The 22,013-nt window shown below is 43.0% G+C and overlaps 1 pseudogene; it reads left to right on the top strand.

Annotated features, from left to right (window-relative positions):
- Positions 1-19,655: 19,655 nt before the first annotated feature.
- Positions 19,656-20,031, top strand: LOC132218732 (small ribosomal subunit protein eS12-like; annotated as a pseudogene).
- Positions 20,032-22,013: the final 1,982 nt, after the last annotated feature.

Raw genomic sequence — 22,013 nt, 5'->3', positions numbered from 1 at the left:
AATCGTGCACCTATGGATGAGGACAGTGGGTGGGGAGTGAGGGCGGAGGGTGGGGCGGGAACTGGGAGGAGGGGAGTTATGGGGGGAAAAAAAATGAGGAACAAATGTAATAATCTGAACAATAAAGATTTAATAAAAAAAAAAAAAAAGATCCTAAATCCTGCAGGGGGCGTGGTAGACCATGCCAAGTGACTTCTCCGGGAAACGAAAGTCATGGCCCAAGAATCATAATGATTCTTGCACAGCTAGGATAAAAACTCCTTAAACTAGTTGCTGTTGTCCAGCTCCTTAGAAGTTTTCATGTTGAAATAATAAAACCCCCACCCAGCTGGCGTGGCTCAGTGGTTGAGCGTCATGAAGCAGGAGGTTGACAGATAAACCAGGAGGTCAGGGTTTGATTCCCGGTGAAGGCACATGCCAGTGTGGGCGTGCAGGGGGCAGCCGAGCAATGATTCTCTCTCATCGCTATTTCTATCTTTCTCTTCCTCTCCCTTTCTCTCTGAAATCAATAAAAATATATTTTTTAAAAAACCCTTCCCCCACAAGCTTACATTCATTCCAAAAGAATAAATAATTGATGATAGGATAAATGAGTTGTAGCTTTAATGGGAGAGAAAAAAACACCTAACACTAGTGCTTCTATGGTACATGAAATTCAAAGGGACAGGCACAGAGGGCTGCCTTCAGCTGTGAAAATGCATTATAAGCAAATTCAATTTTTGTGAATTTCAAGTGTGAGGGAGGAAAAACTTTTCCTCTTTACCCTCTTAGTGTCTGGGTACTTCGAGTTAAACTGGCAAAGGCCGAATTGACTGGGAAAAAGGTTTATTCGTATGCCTATGGAAGCCAACAAAATAAGTAGCTGCCTTTTTAAATGGTTAATATAGAGGCTAACAGACCTAACTTTATAGGGACATGAGAGGGAGGAAAAAGATTATGGGAAGAACAAATTCTTTAGGAAAGACGAATGGGATTTCACAAGAACAAATGGGAGATAAGAGCTTGTGATGATGTTTGTTTATGCAGGTGCGGTGGTCTTGCTGGCTTCTTGGGGACCATAAAACTCCCCTGCAGAGGGGATTATGTTGGTTTACTCTGTGAGTCCTTGCTGGGAGTAAAAGCCACCCAGAAGAGGGGATTTATGGCAGCCTCGGTTCCCAGACATTGCTGCTTCTAATCAGATAAGGGAAGCTCTGAGGGGGCTTCCTTCTGCATCTGTTCAATTTCAAGTGTCTTCAGCTTAAAACCATCTTCCAACGCTGGGTCCCCCAGAGTAGTATGACCTAGAAATATGAGGTCTTGCTGTATAAGGACGTGACTTGTAAATTGTTATCTTCAGTGGCAGTGCTTCTTTCGCTGGCAAACTGTAATTTCTTCATTCTCGGTATCAGGAGCATAATCAGTATTTAAAAAGAATCTGAAGTTCCCTGAGTGATTTCAGCGTCTATTACATTGCTAGTCTAATGTTTAGTATTACTATAATTTAAAACGTTTTCATAAACACTGTAAAAATATTATTCAAGGGATATTGCTAAAACTAGGCTTGAAAAATGCAGCCATAAATCAAAAAGTTCAGAACAAAGGTCACATTGTAGGCGGTGGGAACAGCACCTGGTGGAGTTGGACCGGACCGGGTTCAGCAATCTCAGCACTTGGGTTCTGGCGAGGAAGGAATTCGGAGCCAAGACCCAAACTGTAAGAGAACATTTATTGGGTAAATCACAGAGGTAGAAAAAGTAATTCCTAGAAGAAATGGGCTTAGGAAACAAGTTATAGAAGTGAAGGAAGGGCCCGTGGAGCTTGGGAGTGAGGAAGCCGATGGCGTTGCCGAAGACAGGAGAAAAACCAAGCCACGCTTAGAGAAAGGGAGTTGCATTTTATTATTAAATTCTGCACAGGCCCAGAGAAAAATGTGTCTTTCAAATTCTGGGCCCCCCAACATGGAGGAAACTCTTTTTATTTATACTTTTTCCAGTCCTTTGTCTCCCAAATTTGGAATGAGACGTCCGGGCCTTCTGAGAAAGAAGGCCTGTGTGCTGGGAAGGGGCCATGAGACCATATCTCAAGGCCTGGCCTGGTGCCAGCACTGACAACTCTGTCTGAGGCATAGTTTACGGCCTCCCTGGAATGGGAGTAGTCTTATTTTCCTTATTATTTAAGCAGGCAAGCATTTACAGAAGCCAAAATGGCAGGGTTAAAATTTCAAACAGCAGTTTTTATAGAAGATGAATGCTTCAGTGGTACGGTGTGGGGGTTGGGGAGGGGAGGGAAAGGCAGGGGCGTGCTCCCTGTAGGAAGAGCACAGGGGGCCCTCCATCCTAAGGGTTTTAAGGGTGGGGATTTTGGGGGAGGTCCCAGGGGAAGATCTCAATAGCATATCCAGCAGTTTCCCAGGTGTGTCCTTTCAGGGTGGCGGTCTCCACTGATTGATTGGCTGGCACCAGGGCAGGGGGTCATTATTCAATGCAGCTGGTCTTGAGGTCAGCCATGGCTGGTTTTATTGCTCTTCTGGGCCTCTAGCTGAAATGCAACCGAGGCTTAGATGTTATCTCTAGGGAGGAAAGGTCTAGGGGTCCAAACCGCAGGACCAGCAGTATGCTAGGGGAGGAAAGGTCACCCTGAGGGCAAGGTCCCACCCGACATTTTGTCCTTTGCTGGGCGCCCAGGGCTTTCCACCCTGAAGAACTGTTTCTGGCCCATCATCCTCCCTCTGCTCAAGTCTGTCTAACTGCTCATCATGGTTAGATATAATAAAAATGGTATAAATAACGGCCAATCAACCACATTAAGACTGTGCTATTAATCTAGGAGACAGCCCTAAGGGAAAAATTTTAAATAATGCTTAAAAAATCAATAGCAACTTTAAAGTAAAATTGTGCTCTGCAATAGTTACGGATTTTTGTACTCCAGGAACGCAGCCCTTATACTCTTTATTTGTTCCTATGGGAAAATGAATCTTGAATTATACAAGATCTCTAAAAATTTGTTCTTAAGTGAAATATAGCCCTCTGTATAATGGAGTAGATGAAAGCTAGACACCATTTAGTTCACAACAATCAAATTGCAATTCAATGGCAATTGTTTGTGTAGAAGAGCTAGAATGTGAACAAATAGCTTAAATAGCAGCAATTCATCTTGAAATATTATGGTAACTATAAGTAATCTAGCCTTAAAAACTAAGGCAAGATTATAGATGAGAAGTCTATGGACTCTGCTTGTACATGGAAATAACTCTATGAAATAGTGTTGATTGAAAGCAATTAGAATTCAAAATTGTACACACAGTTATTATAGCTATGGAAAAAAATCTAAACTTGTCTACTGATATAAGATGGAGACTTAATTTAAACTGATGTAAATCATGCTTATATTCATTGGATCCCTCATTTTCTCCAGAGTTGTTTGTGTGAAGAATAAAAGCAAATTGGAGTGGCTAGCAGGTTTGGGAGGAGAAAGAAGAGGAGGATGAATTGGTGGAACACAGGGGATTTTTAGGGCAGTGAAACTGTTCTGCATGATATTGTAATGGTGGAGATGTGTCATTATACATTTGTCAAAACCTATGGGCATCACAACACAAAGAATGATCCTTAATGTAAACTGTGGACTTTAGTTGATAATAATGTCTCATATTGGCTCATCAATGAAAGCAAATGCACCACACTAATGCATGACATTAGTAATAAAGGGAATGGGGTGAGGGTGGGAGTACGAAGGTATATGGGAACTCTGCTTTCCAGTTAATTTTTGTGGAAACCTTAAACTGCTAAAAAAAAAAAATAAGATTCTATTAATTAAAGAAAAGAAGTAAATTGGTGGAAGAGGAGATTGCTGCACAATATATTCTTGGGGAAACCTCGAATCATCCAACACAAATCAGGGTAAAACAGGCTTTTAACTCCTTGTTTATTTAGCATGAAGGTGCATTATTATTATTATACTAGAGGCCCAGTGCACAAAATTCCGGTGACCCCTCAGCCTGGCCTGTGCCCTCTCACAGTCCAGGAGCCCCGCGATTGATTGGCCCAAAGAGGTAGGCCCTGCCCACCCAGCCAGAGCTCTGAGATGGATCAAACCCCCCTCCCCCCTCCCCCCCTCCCTCCTGCAGAGAGAGCCCTGCCCACCTGCTGCAGCCCATCCGTTGGTGGCCTGGGCCTCCCTCTGCAGGACAATCATGGGGCAATGGCCAGACCCAATTGCATCGCACCCGCCTTGGCTGGCCTGGCACCAGTGTGGTCATCCCGACAGTCATTCTGCTGTTTGGTGGTTTGGTCGATTTGCATATTACACTTTTATTATTATAGATTTTAGTCCTCAGGATATTTTTCCCATTGATTTCTAGAGAGAGTGGGGGAGGGGAGGGAAGGTAGGGGGAAAGAGAGAAACATCGATGTGAGAGAGACACATTGATCGGTTACCTCCAGCACGTGTCCGTACCAGGGCTGGGGAACCTGCAACCAAGGTATGTGCCCTTGACCGGGAATCAAACCTGAGACCCTTTGGTCCTGGGGCTGACGCTCTAACCACTGAGAAAACTGGCCAGGGCTAAAGGTTTATTATTTATTTTGCAAGGGCATAAAGATTAAAAACCAAATGAGAGCAATAAAATGTCTCACATCCGTTGCCAAAATAAACTTTCTTATTTGGTTGACTTTCATGAACTTTAAACCAATCTACTCAGAGGAATACATTTTACCCTTTATAGGAAAAGTTCCAAATTTCCATCAGTTTATTTAGTAAGTAAACACTGTATCTTAGCAGTTCTCACTACAGGATTCATCACAACAACAAACATATATGAAGGTGTTTAACAAAGTACCACATTGTTAGTATCTCGTTCATCCGCAATTACCCCTTGAACTTCTTCAGAACACACAACTTTGGCTCAGACAGAGCGCCAGGTCTTTAACTCCCCCTGCGGTGGAAATGTGATGACCCAGGAGAATTCCAGCTCACTCTCCACAGCCACACCCCACTCCCTTCCACCCCTGGAGCCACTTACCTTCTTCTTCATGCTACTCACCAGCTTCTCTGCCTTGAATCCTGGGCAGAAATTCAGGTCTATTAAAAACATGTCTTTATTCTCTATAACTCAGCTAGCTTTCTGACCTTGAGCCAGTGGAAAAACAACCTCACACCTTTCCGGGGTTCCAGGAGCCACCCACGTGCCAAGATGTTGAGTGGTGGGGTTTGAGGGTGGGGTGGGGAAGAGGTTACTGCTAAGACATGTTATCTCTTTCGACCTGTTCCCGGCAGGTCCTTTAGATTTCTGCTGCTCTTCTGCTGTGACTGGAACGTGGGAGTCTTTGGCAGGGCTGCCTTTGATCTTATCTACTTAGACACGGCTGTTTTCTCTCTGGGATTTTCTGTCCTTAATAGTGATCATGTTTCTGTCCTTTGTAGTGATCTGTCCTTAGCACACATCTCTTCTGCTCCTGGAATCCATGATCTCTCATTTTCCCCTCCTTTTACTCCCATCCACGGAAAATTCTTTCCAGTCTGGAATGACACAAGCTTTCTTTCTTTAGTGTCCTTCACAATGGCCCACCCCTAGATTTCCCTAAGAGCGTAAGCTTTTGGAACAAAGAACAAAATTGCTTGAAACTGTATCTGTCTTCTCCTTTGCTCCATCCCTCCCTCAAAGCAGTGAGGACAGACCCTGCTGGAATGGAAAAGAGAAAAGGGCCCTACAGAGAGAAAAAGGCAGAACATCACATATCTAATATTATTTGGCAAGATATTTACTTTGTATGGAGGTCTGAGCTCCCATATATTTACAGCTACCTGATACCTGTGAAGGAAGCGGTGTGGCCCTGACAATTCTGGTTGTTCTCCCTTAAGCCTTGGCCAGCTTTGAGGAAAGCTTTGGAGCTATCCCTTGGGTTCATGATGGTCACATCCCTGCTGCTAAGTCATAAGACTTCTTTTCCTAGTCACTGCCAACTATTTCATTTTTGGTCACCTAAGGAACATTGGATATCTTTGAACACCGTTCACCAGAACGGATGGAATTTTAAGTTTTTTTGTCAAATGGACAGATTTTGATCCAAATCATTCAAGAGGGTGGTGAATATAAATGATCATATTATTATGATGCGGGAAAGGGAAGGGGTACGAATCTTAATACATTGTGTCTCCTACACCCAAATGCCACAGTGCTTATCCAAAATCCTGACATCCAATACTCCTTCCAGCGGAGGCACTGAAGGCCTACCTCAAAATGTAAACGTGCTGTTTGGTGATGCTCTTAGGTGGCCCCAGCAGTTACGCAGCAGGGTGCAAACCCTGAAGGCAGGAGACACAGGACAGGTAGGTTTTGATGGAAGAAAGTTGAGACTGCTAAGGAAAGGAAAAGGCCATTGTTTCCCATGGGAGCTTGGAATCAGGAATGGAATATGAAGGGTCTCAGAAGCCAACCCAAACGCCTATAATTTTGTCTAGTTTAGGTAGGCCTTGCTTTTGAAGGAAGGGGGTGGTGTGAGTCTGTCCGCTTGCTTTTTTGAGAGTTGTCTATGATAACTTTATACCTTCTCCACTCAGTAGTGTAAGGAGCCTGCAGCGGCAGTATTTAGCTCCCCAGCATTTCTGCTGTTGTGGACTGGAATTCCAGAGCCCCAGGGCTGAGGCTCACCAATAGGAGGCGACATGCTGGTAAAGGAGGGAGAATAAGCTCTTTGTACCAACTGCCCAGTCTTCCTCTAATGTTTCAACCAACCAGAGCTGGAGGTGTTCTTCACAGATCCCCACCCCGCAGCCCTGAACCTTGGCAAGGCCATTAACTCTTTTTTTCTAAACCTGCCTATTTCTCTAGCATTTCCTCTCTACAGAAAGGTCCACACCTCACAACTGGACCAAGACAAGTTATTTTAGTGTGCAGCCTTCTGTTGCCCACTGGGAATGGAGAATGGGGTAGAGTTATCAGCTTTTCCTCTTTAATTCCCACTTAAATAGGTAGGGTGTGCCCTGATCCCCAAATGGGGTGCAAACCACCTAGGGAGGCCCTGTTGGGACATCTCACGAAGGGTGAGCTTATGCTCTTCTGTCTTTGCACCTTTTTAAAGCACGAAAGGCAAATGCCTTCATTCAAACCCCACGTACCTTAACCTGAGATAACCTGAGTTCAGTTCTGAAGATGCACGCGGAGTTGGGGGGCAACTGTCCTGTGTGAAGCGGCAGTACATGGAGCTTAGCTGAGACGCCGAGGCTGGAGGCTGAGCAATCTAGTGAGAGCGTCCAGGCCTGTGCCCAGCACTGTCTGCCACCTTGGAGCCACCCAGCCAGTATTTATCATATTGAAATGAAATTGCATTTAGTCCACATTTATGGAGTTTGTGTCTACATTACCAAGCCTTTCAATATCCCTAAATAACTCTCAGGCTCCAAAACAGTAAATTAATTGCGTTAATTGACTCATAAGACTCTAGTTCTTTGTCGTTGCTTTTCTTTGTTGCTCTCCACGCCCCAACCCCCAAGCATTAAGGAGTGCATAGTGCAAAGGAGAAAAAAGTGAAGGGAACGGCCCCTTCTTATTGTCATTCCAGGCACTCATGTGCTTTTATGGAATAAGTATTTTGTACCAGGACTGGACAACATAGCAGATTCCTTATGAGAGAAGATGAAAGGAATGACAGCGCTGGCCCGGGCAGGAATACCAAAGGTTCTCTCCCCTCCCTCCGGCCAGCTGCTCAGCTCCTTGGAGCAAAGCACCCCTCTGTCTGGTATTTGTGCTAGACCTGACCCTGCTGTGGCTTTTCCTCCAGACAGTGTCAGGCAAGTGCTTTGATTACTGTCCTTGTTTAGACTCAGCAAAACCCAACAGGACCTCTGAGGTCGCTGCCATTGTTTTGGAGCTTTCTTGGTTTCAGAGATAGTTTATGGCTTGTTTATTAATTGCAGAATACTAAGCTATTTTTAAAAATATATTTTTATTGATTTCAGAGGAAGGGAGAGGGAGAGAGAGATAGAAACATCAATGATGAAAGAGAATCATTGACTGGCTGCCTCCTGCACACCCCCTACTGGGAATTGAGCCCGAAACCCAGGCAATGTGCCCTGACCAGGAATCGAACCATGACCTCCTGGCGTACAGGACAACACTCAATCCACTGAATATAAATAAAATATTATTTCTATTTTATCTATATTCTAAATAAATATAAGTATTAACTAAATATAAGTATACTTATATACTACATATTAAATATAGTATTTGATTGGAAATTCCTTTAGTAAATAAAACCACTTGTGCTGTGATGGCTCAGTAAATACCATTTGGTTAGCCAGATGAATTCGAGTCATTTACTTGTAGAGGCAAGAGTGTTTTGCTGTTAAGGCTTTAGTTTAGCTTATTACATTTCCTCATTTTTGCCTTTGCAAAAAGTTATTCTACAAGTTATCTATTGCTTTGTAACAAACTACCCTGAAGCTCAGTTTTTGTGGGTCTGGAATCTAGGTGCAGCCCAGGCGGGTGCTGTTAGCTCCTTGCTGGCTGTTGGCCAGCGGCTTCCCTCAGTCCTTTGGCATGTGGCCCTCTCCATAGGGCAGCTCTCAGCATGGAAGCAGCCTCCCTCAGCATGAGTAAGAGAGTGAGCAAAAGAGCTAGACAGAAGGCATAGTCTTTTTGCAACCTAACCTTGGAATTGGCCTCCTATCCCTTTTGTATAGGGCAGTGGTCGGCAAACCATGGCTCGCGAGCCACATGTGGCTCTTTGGTCCCTTGAGTGTGGCTCTTCCACAAAATACCACGTGCAGGCGCGCACGTACAGTGCGATTGAAACTTCGTGGCCCATGCGCAGAAGTCGGTTTTCGGAAAGAAGATAGCCAAAACAAGTATACAAGGCGAGTGTGGATGGGAGAGTTGAAAGGGGTCAACTTCAGTGAATGTACCTCAGTCAGATTGAGGACGTTTTTAGCAAAGGCCAGCTTAGGAGTACCCTAAGTAAGTTAATAACAATGTACCTACCCATACAGTTTAAGTTTAAAAAATTTGGCTCTCAAAAGAAATTTCAATCGTCGTACTGCTGATATTTGGCTCTGTTGACTAATGAGTTTGCCGACCACTGGTATAGGGGCTAGCCACCAAGGAAAGGGTATTCCACAAGAGTATGAATGTCAGGTGGTAGGGATCATGGGGACCGTCTTAGATGCTGCCTACCACAGCTAACTAGACACAAGCAACTGTTGTATTTATTATTAAAGTTAGCATGACCGAGATGTGACACCAGATAAACAACCAAAGAAAAATAGGTAAATTGGACTTGATCAAATTTAAATGTTTATGTATCAAGGGATACTCTCAAAGTGAAAAGACAACTCATAAAATGGGAGAAAAAAAATTGTAAACCATATATGTGATAGGGTCTAGTATCCAGACTACATAAAGAACTCTTACAACTCAATAATAACAAAGACAAATAACCCAATTTAAAACTAGGCAAAGGATTTAAATAGACATTTCTCCAAAGAAATGAAAAGATGTTCAATATCATTAATCTTCAGGAAAATGCAAATGAAAATCACAATGAGTACCATTCCATACACACTATATTTAAAAAAAATAACACCATGGCCAGTGTGGCTCAGTTGGTTGGAGCATTGTTCTATACACCAAAAGTTGGGTTCAATTCCTGGTCAGGGCACAGACCAAGGTTTGGGTTTGATCCCTAGTCTGGGTGTGTGCAGGAGGCAACTGATTGATGTTTCTCTCTCTCTCTCTCTCTCTCTCTCTCTCTCTTGATAAAAATGTTTAACAATAAAAATAACAAGGGTTAGCAAGAATATGGAAAAATTGGAATCCTCGTGTACTTGCTGGTGTAAAATGGTGCAACACTGGGGAAAGAGTTTGACAGTTCCCCAAAAAGTTAAATACTAGTATAGTATTACCATGTGACCCAGCAATGCCATTCCTAGGTATATACTCAAGAAAAATGAAACTATACATTCACAACAAAACTTGTACGTGAATGTTCCTAGCTGCATTATTCATAATAGACAAAAAGTGGAAATAAGGCAAATGTCTATCAATTGAATGAATGGAAGAACAGAAGATGTGGTATTTCCATACAATGGAATATTATTTAGCCATAAAAAATGAATTACTATTGCATGTTACAATATGGATGGACCTTGAAGACATTATGATAAGTGAAAAAAAACCTGACACAAAAGGCCACATATAGTATGACTTCATTTATATGAAATGTCCAGAATAGGTAAAATCCATAAAGACATGAAATAGATTAATGTTTATTAGTAGCTTAGGGGAAAAGGGGATATAGACTGACTGTTAATAGGTATGGAGACTCTCTGTGAGGGTGATAGAAATGTTCTGGAATTATATAGTGTGCTGGTTATAAACTCTGAATATACTAAAAACCACTGAACTGTACCCTTTAAAATGGTGAATTTCATATGTAAATTATATCCCAATGAAAAATCTTTTTCTAGCTTACTGTATCCTACAGCAACAATATTTATTGAATATTTGGTAGTCTTCCAAGTACTCTGTTAGGTTCTAGAACAGTGAGGGTGAACCTTTTGAGCTCGGCATGTCAGCATTTTGAAAAACCTTAACTCTGGTGCCGTGTCACATATAGAAATTTTTTGATATTTGCAACCATAGTAAAACAAAGACTTATATTTTTGATATTTATTTTATAGATTTAAATGCCATTTAACAAAGAAAAATCAACTGAAAAAATGAGTTCGCGTGTCAGAGGTTCGCCATCATTGTTCTAGAACCTTGATCAGTGGTTTTTGTTTGCTTTTGTGTTTATTGATTTCAGAGAGGAAGGGAGAGGATGAGAGAAATAGAAACATCAATGATGAGAGAGAATCATTGATCAGCTGCCTCTTGCATGCCCCACACTGGGGATTGAGCCCGCAATCCTGTCATGAATCGTGACCTCCTGGTTCATAGGTCAACACTCAACGACTGAGCCATGCCAGCCAAGTCAGGCTTTAGTGGTTTTTAAAGCTCTACACATAACTCCAATATGCAGCCAACTTGAGCCACTGGCCTAGAGCCTCATGCCTGCTTAGCAAGTTGAGTTCACTCAAGAATCGACTATTCTCATGCCCTGCTGTCTTCATTAACAGTAATCAGCAAAGAAACCTGCATGCCCTCAAGGACAGAATCCTCTTCCAAGTCAAGACAGCTCCTTAATTTTCCGAAATCAGCACCGCGTTCCTTTCTGTGGGCGATTCAGAGTGTTCAGTACTTTGCAGAGGGCATGTTTTATGCTTTCCAGTTTCCCCTCCTCTTTTTGGATTAGGTTTCTGTGAGTCAACTGTGGGCAGAGGAACATTGGTTCCACTTCGGAACAAAAGTCGGATTCTGTCCAAATGGGTTGGCACTTCTGCCCTGAAAAACCTGGATTTTATAGTTTGTGAAGCCAAACCAAAAATATGATACAAGAAGCTGGAAATGTGAGGACTGTTAAATGGGCTTGCACACTCTCTCTAGTATTTATTATCTCACTGTAGCACTTGGGTTTATTTCACAGTCTTTAATCTTGGCCTTCCGAGGGTTCTGATGTGAACCCTCCATTGCTAGCAGATCACCAGTTGCTTTGGCACCACATGCACTCTGTTTGGCAAACCTATCTGGGCTGGTATCCCAAACCACGTGGTCTTCATTAAATCCACCAGCCAATGTATTAACTTTTTTTTTTCCATTCATCCCCATAAGTTGAAGACAATTTGTGGAAAAGATAGAAATGGATGAAGAAATAGAAATTAGAAGATTTTTTTTAAAAAAAAAATGCTCACCCAAGGATATTTTTCCATTGATTTTTATAGAGAGTGGAAGAGAGAGGGAAAGACAGAGAGAAATATCAATTTGAGAGAAACACATCGATTGGTTGCCTCCTACAGGAGCCCCAACCAGGGCCCGGGCTGGGGAGGAGCCTGCAAATGAGGTATGTACCCTTGACCGGAATTGAACCCAGAAGCCTTAAGTCTGCAGGCTGACACTCTCTCCACTGAGCCAAACCAGCAAGGGCCACACAACCATTTTTCATGGGGATATATCTATGAGTGAACTTGCTGGGTCATAAGTTAACTTTAGTAGATACTGCCAAATAGTTTTCCTGAAGTGGTTGAATTGTTTTACACTTACATCAACAATGAGAATTCTAGTGGTCATTTTTGAGATAAAAAAAGAAGCCAACAACTCTCTTAACCCGGGCCAAGCTCCTGGCAGCATGACATCTGCAAGGATCGGTAAGATAGGGAACCAGCGACGCTTTGCAGCTGAGTGATGAAAGAAAAACAATCAAATCGGAGGCCTGAGAGGACACCTGTGACTGCTCCACCCCAACTCAAACCAGCAGGAAGGAAACCCTGCAGCTTTATTTTGGGGTCGTTTCCTGGCATGGGCATTAGCTAGTTACAAAGGAGAGGGATTTGATGAAATGGGAGATGCTGAAATAGTTTCCAGTTAACTTATTGTAAAACAGGAATACACACACATAGAAAAAGCAGGGTAGGTAGTAGCGTTTCTCATACTTTATTGAGCAGGAAAGAACCGGTTAAAAATACAGAATTTACATTTCTAAAGAGATACCCCAGGTGATGTCATTGGTGTTTCAAAAACCACGAAGAAACACGGGGGATAACAGCAAGAATATTCCTGTCTCACTTGACTTTACATCACAGCACCTTGTTGACATCAGTGTTTTGTTGAGTGTCCTTTTAATCATATGAAAATTGGGAGAAAGCTTTCGCCATTCCCTTTGTCCCCTGGGGTTCTTCTTCCCAGTAAGGCAGGTTCAAAAGCGAGAGAGGCAGCTTTTTCCTTCCTTTCTGGTTGCCAAGCAGGACAATCACCACATGTAACCCCAGCCACCTTTTAAAGGGATTTACTGTTCATTTCAATGTTGAGCTATGAGAAGGTATCAAAAATTACCAATATAGCAGTGCCAAGTTAAAATTATTTTGGGACTTGGTGGGTACAAGTTGAGAGAATTACATTTATTTCATTAAAAAAATGTGTTAAGGGCCTAAGATGTGACACTATGCTAGGGCAAGGGATACCATGGTAAATAAGATAGAAGAGGCTTTTATTGTGAAGAGGGTTTCATTCTAACGGGGGAAGATGCTAATTGGGATGGAATAACTGCTGTCACACACACACACACACACACACACACACTCACACACACTCACACACACACAAACACACACAAACACACACACACAAACACACACACACTCACACACACACACACACAAACACACACACAGACACACACACACAGAGACACACACACACACACACACGCACGCACCTAGTCCTCAGTGGCTTAGTCCATTAAAAAATGTACTCTTCATGCATTTCATCTGTTTAAAGTTGATAAGAGAAGAGGTATTCTGGGTCCCAGAATAGTCATTCAAATAGTCATTCTGGGTCCCAGGCTCCTTCCACATTGTTCTCTGTCCACAGTCTTCCATTCAGCCAGCAGATTGGAAAGAGAAAGCTAGGAGATTGCATGGCCAGTTTGTATGGCCAAGCCCAGAAGTGGCATACATCACCTTACCCACATTGCATTGACCAGACTCAGTCATACGGCCACACCTAACTGCAAAGGAGGTCAGGAAATGTAGCTGAGTACACGGAAGGAAAAGGAAACAGTCTGATGAACACATAAAAGCCTCTACTGCAAGGGCGAAGAACAAAGGGAAGTATAATCTGGTGTGGTAAGCGTTGTACTATAGGAAGGCAAAGGGTGTTGGTAATACACAGGAAAGATACCTAATCAAGACAGGCTTTGGTCAGAGAGAGAATATCCTGAAGGAACTGATGCCCAAGCTGATGAGATACCCTCTTGCAAGAACAATTTGTTTAAACTCCAGAACATTAATTTTCAGAGTTACCATTAGAAAATAATGGTTGCCCTCATTCTCTGCTTTAAGAAGAAATACATAATGTGGTATATGCTGTTGGGGACTGCCCGATAGCCATTCCTTCTTCCTTGATAAGAAAATGCCAATTTTCTTGAGCCATCAACTGACAATGTGTCCTAGGAAAACGGATTCTAGGAAATGGACTGTAATTAGTGTAAGGCAACCATGGTAATCCAGTTCACCTTTTTTCATTCAATAAATATTTAATGATCTCGTGCTATCTGTCAATCTGTTGTAAGTGCTGACCATCTTGGCCAATTCTAGGCAAGTAGTAGGGAGGCATGTGATCCAATTGCAGACAATGAGGGGTAAGGGAAAGACTGCTAGGGGATTCTGGGAAAGGTTTTTCCTCCCTGATTAATTGAAATGAGAGTTGCCTGAAGAGACAACCAGGGCTTTTCCTTCCTGCCTTTGGATGATGTTATGTGGGATGTGATGCGTGGTACTGGAGCAGTAATATTGTGACCATGAGGAGACCGAGAAGAGAATCTTAGGGGGATAACCTAGAGCTCTAGCCTAGTGAGGTGGTTGAATTAGCCAAATCTGAAGACACCTACCTTTGTTATATGAGAAAATAAAAAGCCACCTTCAGTTGGATATTCAATCCCTTATAGCCAAAAGTATCCAAACAAATACACATGGTTTTGTTGGCATTGTTTGTTTTGAATTAGAATGGGTATTTTAATAAATGAATGAAGAATCCGATATTTTTCATTTTCTTCTCAGCTGTGTTGTTTGGTCATAAAGGAATTTCTATTCCAGATATCTCTGTGGGTAAAAATCATATTCCATGACTTTATTGGTTCCTCTTTTGGCCACTGCAGATCTCCCAAGTTCACTCACATGGTTGTTGGCAGACCTTTGTCCTCACTGACTCTTATCAGCAGGCCTCAGTTCCTTGCATGTGGGCCTCTCCATAGGACTACTCCACATGGCATCTGGTCTCCCCCAGAGTAAATAATTTCTGAGAGAGAGAGAGAGAGAGAGAGAGAGAGAGAGAGAGAGAGAGAGAGGCTACAGTGTGTCTTTTAGAACTTAACCTCAGAAGTGACATACCCCATTTCTGCCCTTTTTACTGGTCACACAGACTAACCCTACCTCGTACCTGTGAGAAGGGACTATAGAAAGGTGTGACTACCAGGGAGCAGAGGTGATTGTAGGCTGGCTAAAAACCTACCTATATGAGAGGTGAAAAAATTAGTCTTTAGCTAGGCAGCCATCTCCTCAGATAAAACTACAGAAGGAAAGACCGCCTGCGGGACAAACAGAACCTCTGCCTCAGCTCTCCCCTCTGGTCATGTCAACATTCAGGTGCACTTTCCTTCTCACATGTGAACACACTTCTGTATCCAGAATGAATCTATGCTTCTGGATTATAGTTCCTATGCCTCTGAGGATTCTTATCCTTAAGATCATTATCCCCAGAAATTTGCCTTCTTTACTCCCAGATGGTGTCAAGTTCCCATATTTAAAAAAAAAAAAAAAGGAGCAGGGAGAGGAGCTCCCATCTGGAGGAAAGAGAAAGAAAATCCTTCTGCATTGCTAATCTGGAACTCAAAGGATGAGTCATATGAACCATGAGTCAGTTTGTCACTGCCTTTAGTTGTTAAATTGAGATTTAAATCCAATGTTTCTTATGTTTTAAGTGCAAATAGTAAATTCTTATAGAAGGTACACTGAAACTTATGCTTACAGGGGCACATCCCCAGTGCAGCTGTGCTGAAAGAGGGGGGCAACTGCTGGTGAAGGTGAGGGGAGAAGGGCTCTAGAAATCCTCATTTCTTCATGCCTGCAGTTGTTTTTACTATAAACCACACATCACAGCGCCAGGCTTCATAAAATCAAAAGATCTTACTCTCCTGTCTTGCCAACATAAGCAGTGGCTGGTGTCCCAGACCCTTGCCTGACGTATGTTCACTTCACTACCTCTCAGTCCTCAGTATTTCCATCATGGGGAAAGAATGTGAAGTTTCAAATTATTTTTCTTATTACCATTGTTATTGCTAGTTACCTTGGCACTGAGTTTGGGCAGGGATGCATTTGAAACAGTTGGCATGAGGTTTTTAAGTGACTGTTTAGTGGACAGTGGAATAATATGGAACCAGATTTCTAAATGGAGATGGCAAAGATTAAGAGAGTGTAGCAAGGTAACCCCAAGAAGGTGACAACTCCTATCTACCATACATTTGTACATAGTTCAGAAAAGTACATACTTGATATGTATTAATAATCTACTTGTCATCTTTTCCTTAGATTTGCAAAAGTAAGTTTTCTCCATCTCTGTCAACTGAGAAAAGCCTGCTTTTCTGCCCAATTATTTTCAGGGTTTATTGGCCTATATAGTCCTGCTTCTTCTGGATGCTTACTCTAGTGGCTGGCATTCCTCCTTTGATGAATTCTTCTCTACTTTTCTTCACTCTGCCATTAGTCAGGATTCTCCTTGCCAATGACAGATGTACACTGGGAAGGGAGTGCAAGAGTTCACAGAGCCAGGAAGGCTGGGGTAGCCCAAGGGAAGAGTGGAAACCGGGACCTGGTCTTTCTTTCCAACTCCCACCTCTGCCTGGCTTCATGCTTTCACATTACAGAGTGGCCTTCTCCACATGGCTGGGTAGATGGCTGCCCAAGACTCCAGCCCTCCATCCCCACAACTGTCTGTGCAGGAGACTATTAGAGAACTAACCCTGACCCAGCTGAGGTCAAGAGCCCATGCCTTGGTTCAGTCCCTGTGTGCAAAGGGGTATGAATTGTAATTGGCCAGCCTGGGTCATGTCTAACTCGGAATAGGGTGGGGAATCTGGGGCACTGTGATTAACTGCTCTTCCAGGACACTTCAATGAAGTAGACATTCTCCAATGGAAAGGAGTGATGTTACCCCATTTACCAGAACAAGACAGCAGACAGAAATAAATGTTTCTGCAGTCCACTGCACACTGCAAACATGGCTCAAGCAGCTCCTTCCCTGCCCCACAAAGCGTCACCAGCGTTAGGGCATCCTGGGTGCTAGAGCTTTCTTAAAGGCTGAGGAGAGCAAAGGGCAATGGCAGCAGGGCGGCAGCAGGCTCAGTGCTGCACAGATGTTAATTTAAAATAGAATATTTGAGCCCAGCTGGTGTGGCTCAGTGGTTGAGCATCAACCTATGAACCAGGAGGTCACAGTTTGATTCCCAGACGGGGCACATGCTTGGGTTGTGGGCTTGATCCCCAATGTGGGGCGTGCAGGAGGCAGCCGATCAATGATTCTCTCTCATCATTGATATTTCTATCTCTCCTTCTCCTTTCCTCTCTGAAATAAATAAAAATATATTTTAAAATAAAATAAAATAGAATATTTGACATTTTATAGTCCCTGCGCCAACTCCACCTTCCTCTGGGACAGCTTACCTGTTGACCCATGACCTTTGCAGATCATTCTCTTCGATCCCTTCCCTAAGTGTCCAAGGACCTCAAATATCCTTCTGCCTGAACTTCCACGCGACACAATCCTAAATTCCTGCTGCTTTTTTGTGCACAGCCACTGAATTCTTTATTTTTTTTTCTCCTACTAGACTTGCCTCAAAGCGAATGCCCCCAAAACAAAAACAAACAAACATAAAAAACACCCTACAAAACCCTCAACAAATCAAGGTGTTATAAACAAAAGAGCCAATTTTACTTTTAGGAAGAATCTTTCCATCTGTGACATTGTGATTTAGAATAAGAAATCCATATATTTGATCTGCATCCTGCTCCTGCCACACAGCTCCTGAAAGCCCTGTAATATGCTAAGTAATAAGAGAGCTGGAGTACCTTCTGTTTTAATATTTGGTATTTTGCCCTCATATAGCTCCAATTTCTGAAATAGTTCCAGAATGATGAAGGTGAAAGGAGGGTCTGGTTATTCATAACAAGTGCTTTCAACCAGCCCTGAGTTTATGTTAATGAGGTGATATTTGGAAAACCCCTAGACAGGGTGGGAGCTGATTGCCAAGGGAGCCAGCCATGTGATTGGAGCAGCGATTTTCAACCCTTTTCATCTCATGGCACACATAAGCCAATTACTAAAATTCTGCAGCACATCAAAAATTATATTTTTTGCTGACCTGACAAAAAATAGGGATGATTTTGATTCATTCACACCGGACGACTATTGTTGTGCTAGCTGTTGTCATTTTTTAATTTGACAATCTAAAGAAAAGAGGTCAGTGCCCCTAACTAAATGGTCAGGTATTTCATGTTTTTAAAATTCTGGCCATACACCATGTGTGGTGCATCTAAACTGAAAATCACTGAATTAGAGCGTGGGAACTTTCAACTCCACTCCCATCACCCTGGACCTCCAGGTAGGGGAGCCAGAGGCTGGAAATTGAGTTTAATCCTGAATGGCCAATGATTTAGTCAATCATGCCTAAATTATGCCTACATAATGAAGCCTCCATAAAAATCCCTAAGGTACAGGATTCAGAGAACTTCTGGGTTGGTGAACATGTGGGTGGGTGCCCAGACAGGGTGGGAAAGCTACACACCCCTTTCCCCATATCTTCCATCTGGCTGTGCCTGAGTCATGTCCTTTATAATAAGTAAACTGTTTTCCTAAGTTCTGTGAGCTGTTCTAGCAAATTAATCAAACCCAAGGAGAGGGTCATGGGACCCTCTGATTAAAAATTAAGTAAAAAACATGCCTCCTCTCAGTATAATACTATACTAATTAAGTTTAATATTAAGGTTACTTCTGGCTGGTGGGGTCATGGGTAATTTTTATGGCTTGTATTGTATGTCATATTTTTTTGCTTATCTCTAGTTCTACAATTAACAAATTACACTGGTTTAAGTCAAGAAAGGAGAAAAGGACATAGACTGCAGCCTCTGTACTTTATTTTTATATATCTTTATTGATTTCAGAGAGGAAGGGAGAGGGAGAGATAGAAACATCACTGATGTGAGAGAATCATCGATCAGCTGCCTCCTGCACACCCCACACTGGGGATGAGCCCTCAACCCGGGCTCATGCCCTGACCAGGAATCGAACTGTGACCTGTGATCTCCTGGTTCACAGGTTGAAGCTCAACCACTGAGCCACGCTGGCCAGGCACTGCCTCTGTACTGTTTACCAAGAAAGGCAAAACCCTTCTCCAAAGCCTCCCTCATTCCCACAAGTCTTCAACCTAAATGTCCTTGGCCAGATCATGTCACATGACCTCCACAGTTTCCATGTGAGGATGGAGGAGGGAGTATTCCAGCTTTTCAGCCTCTACAACCTTGAATAGAGAAAGGTGGTGACAGAGAAAGGGGTTGGAGATAAGTATCAGCCTAAGCAACAGTGTCTGCAATGGTAAAATTTGGACAACACAAGGCAAAGAAAGAGAGACTGTGCAGAGTTTTTCTCAGTCTGGGGTGGGCATTATCACTCTGGTGTGTGACACTGGGTGTTCAGAAGAGGCTCCTGACAACAGAACTCAAAGAGCTCTGGGTTCTCCTTAAGACTTATCTCAGGAGTCAAAGTGTACCTCACCCTGGCCTCGTTAGAACTTTGTAGCAATAGTAATTATCATTACTCTCTACAAAGTGCCTTTTTACAAGTAGAGTATTGCTACCCTTGCACTAGAGTTGAAAAAGTAAACTCAAGAAGGTTGTTAACAAATCACATTTAAAAGGCACTGATTCTCTCCCTGCCGCCGCCCAGCCACACAGAAGCAGCAGCTCAGGGACACTCAGGATTTGGCTCCATTTGTAACTCACCTGCTACCCACCTGGAACCCACCACCATGGCCATGGCTGAGGGAGGCACTGCAGCTGGAGGGGTAATGGATGTTAATACCACTTTACAAGAGGTGTGGAAGACCGGCCTCATCCATGACGGCCTAACATGGAATTCGAGGAGCTGCCAGAGCCTAGACAAAGGCCAAAACCATCGGAGTGAGCTTGCTTCTATCTGTGATGACCCTGTGTATGTCAAGTTGGTGGAGGCCCCAAACCAACCTCATTAATATTGATGACAACAACAAAAAAAACTAGGGAGATGGGTAGGTCCTCTGAAAAATTGACAGAAAGGGAAAACCCCTTAAAGTGGTTGGTTGCACTTGTGTGGTAGTTAAGGATTCTGGTAAAAACTCTCAGGCTAAAGATATCATCAAATGCAAGAAATGAGTGAATAAAAACTCGGCTCTTGTTAGAATAAATGAATGGACACGAGTCCTCATTTCCTCCCAGCATGTGCTATTCGAGGATTCGTGACTGTTGGCATGATAAGCACAGGAAGTGATCCTTCTGTCATAAACAGTTCTTCCCAGCACCAAGATAAAGGCACACTCTTTGCCCAGTTGGTCAGCTCTTCTTGTCCTGGATGGACTGTTCTTGAATTATGTCTCTGTTATTCTAGAAAGACTTCTGACAAGGGCCTTAGACCTGGTTTATCATCTCTCTGATTGCTCGACACGGACAAATCACCAAGCCCTGTGTCCACTTGGCCCACAGTCACATTAGCAGCACAGTTCTTCCTCCTTATCTGTTAGTCAGTGTCTGGTATGTGCGCACATTCCTGTCTCGTTGTCACCTTCTCTCTTCTTTCCTTCCAGAAAGTGATGTCAGTATCCAGCCCTGGCTGCTGGCAGATGCTCAGACCACCACTACTCATGGTGCAAGGGAGGGTGGCAGATGAGGCTGTTCCGTTCAGATCCTAGTTCACTGTGTATTGTTTATAGAAGAAATGTTTTAAGGTAGAGGAAGAGGAAGTGTATCAAGGATGTTTAAGGAGACCTTGTAAACATTTGTATTCTGGGTAACTGTTAGTGTTTCTTATTTTGGACTTTTTATTTTAAAGAACTGACAAGACTGTGTAGGTAAGAGTTCAGAAGTGTCCTCTAGTGTCATTCCAGGCTGGGCTGGCAGACACTCATATAGCTTTTCCAATATCCACTCCACCTGCTTCTTTCCTACCAAAAAACCCTCCTGATTTTACTCAAGGCAGCAATACGCCCAATTTAAAATATTCGCCTTATCTCCCTAGCTGGTTTGGCTCAGTGGATAAAGCGTCAGCCTGTGGACTGAAGGGTCCTAGGTTCGATTCTGGTCAAGGGCACATGCCTGGTCGCGGGCTTGATTCCCAGTGTGGGGTGTACAGGAGGCAGCTGATCAATGATTCTCTCTCCTCATTGATGTTTCTCTCTCTTTCTCTCCTTTCCTCTCTGAAATCAATAAAAATATATTTAAAAATAAAATACCTTACCACACTCACTTGAATTAGGAATGGCCATGTGACCCAATTCTGACCAATAATATGCAGATTGAAGTTGCTGGGTGGGGGGCTCCCAGGAAAACTTTTTAAAGGGGAGAGTCTAGTTGGCATTGGCCTTTTTCTTTTTCTCTTCCTTTATTTTCCCCCTTGCCATGCAGACTCAATGACCAAGCATTCATCTTGCATCCATGAACACAAGAGCCACATGCTGAAGATAGCAAAGTAGGAAGACAAGAATGACCGTAGGTCCTTGACAACATTAGGGAGCCACCTACCTGCTGGTGTTTTATGTAAAAACAATAATCATTTAAAGAAATAGACAAAAAGTCTATTTGGTTAATTCACTGTAATCAAGTTTCTGTTCATACAGTCAAACACAACCTTAATTAATAGACTGTTAAAACACTTAATGTGCTAGTATAGAAAACTAGAGGCCCAGTGCATGAAATTTGTGCACTGGTAGGGTCCCTAGCGGCCGCCTGCCGCCTGACACCACCACTGGGGCCTCCCTCCCTTCCCCTGGCTGGCCCTGCTTCCTGGTCAAACTCCCAGATGAACTCTTGGTAGAGGGGACAATTTGCATATTATGTTTTTATTATATAGGATGGATGAAAATGGACTGCAGAGTCTTTTAGAACAGTACTGGTCAAACTTTCATGTGCATGTACACCCCGTGGGGACCTTGTGAAAGATGCAGGTTCCGATTTTGTAGGTCTGCATTGGAGCCTGAAATTCTGCATTTCTCACAAGCTTGCAGCTAATGCTGCTGATGCCAGTCCCAGACCACCCTTTGAGTAGCAAGAATCTGGAAGATGACAGCTCTTTTGTCAGTCTGCTCTTATGTTGGAGGCATCCTGTTTTTCTTTGATCTGCTTATTATTCAGTAAAAAAAAAA

This window comes from Myotis daubentonii, chromosome 1 (genome assembly GCF_963259705.1).
Source record: "Myotis daubentonii chromosome 1, mMyoDau2.1, whole genome shotgun sequence".
In the NCBI taxonomy this organism is placed as follows: domain Eukaryota; kingdom Metazoa; phylum Chordata; class Mammalia; order Chiroptera; family Vespertilionidae; genus Myotis; species Myotis daubentonii.
Note: the sequence above shows the minus strand (reverse complement) of the source record. Positions and strands in the feature narration are given on the sequence as shown.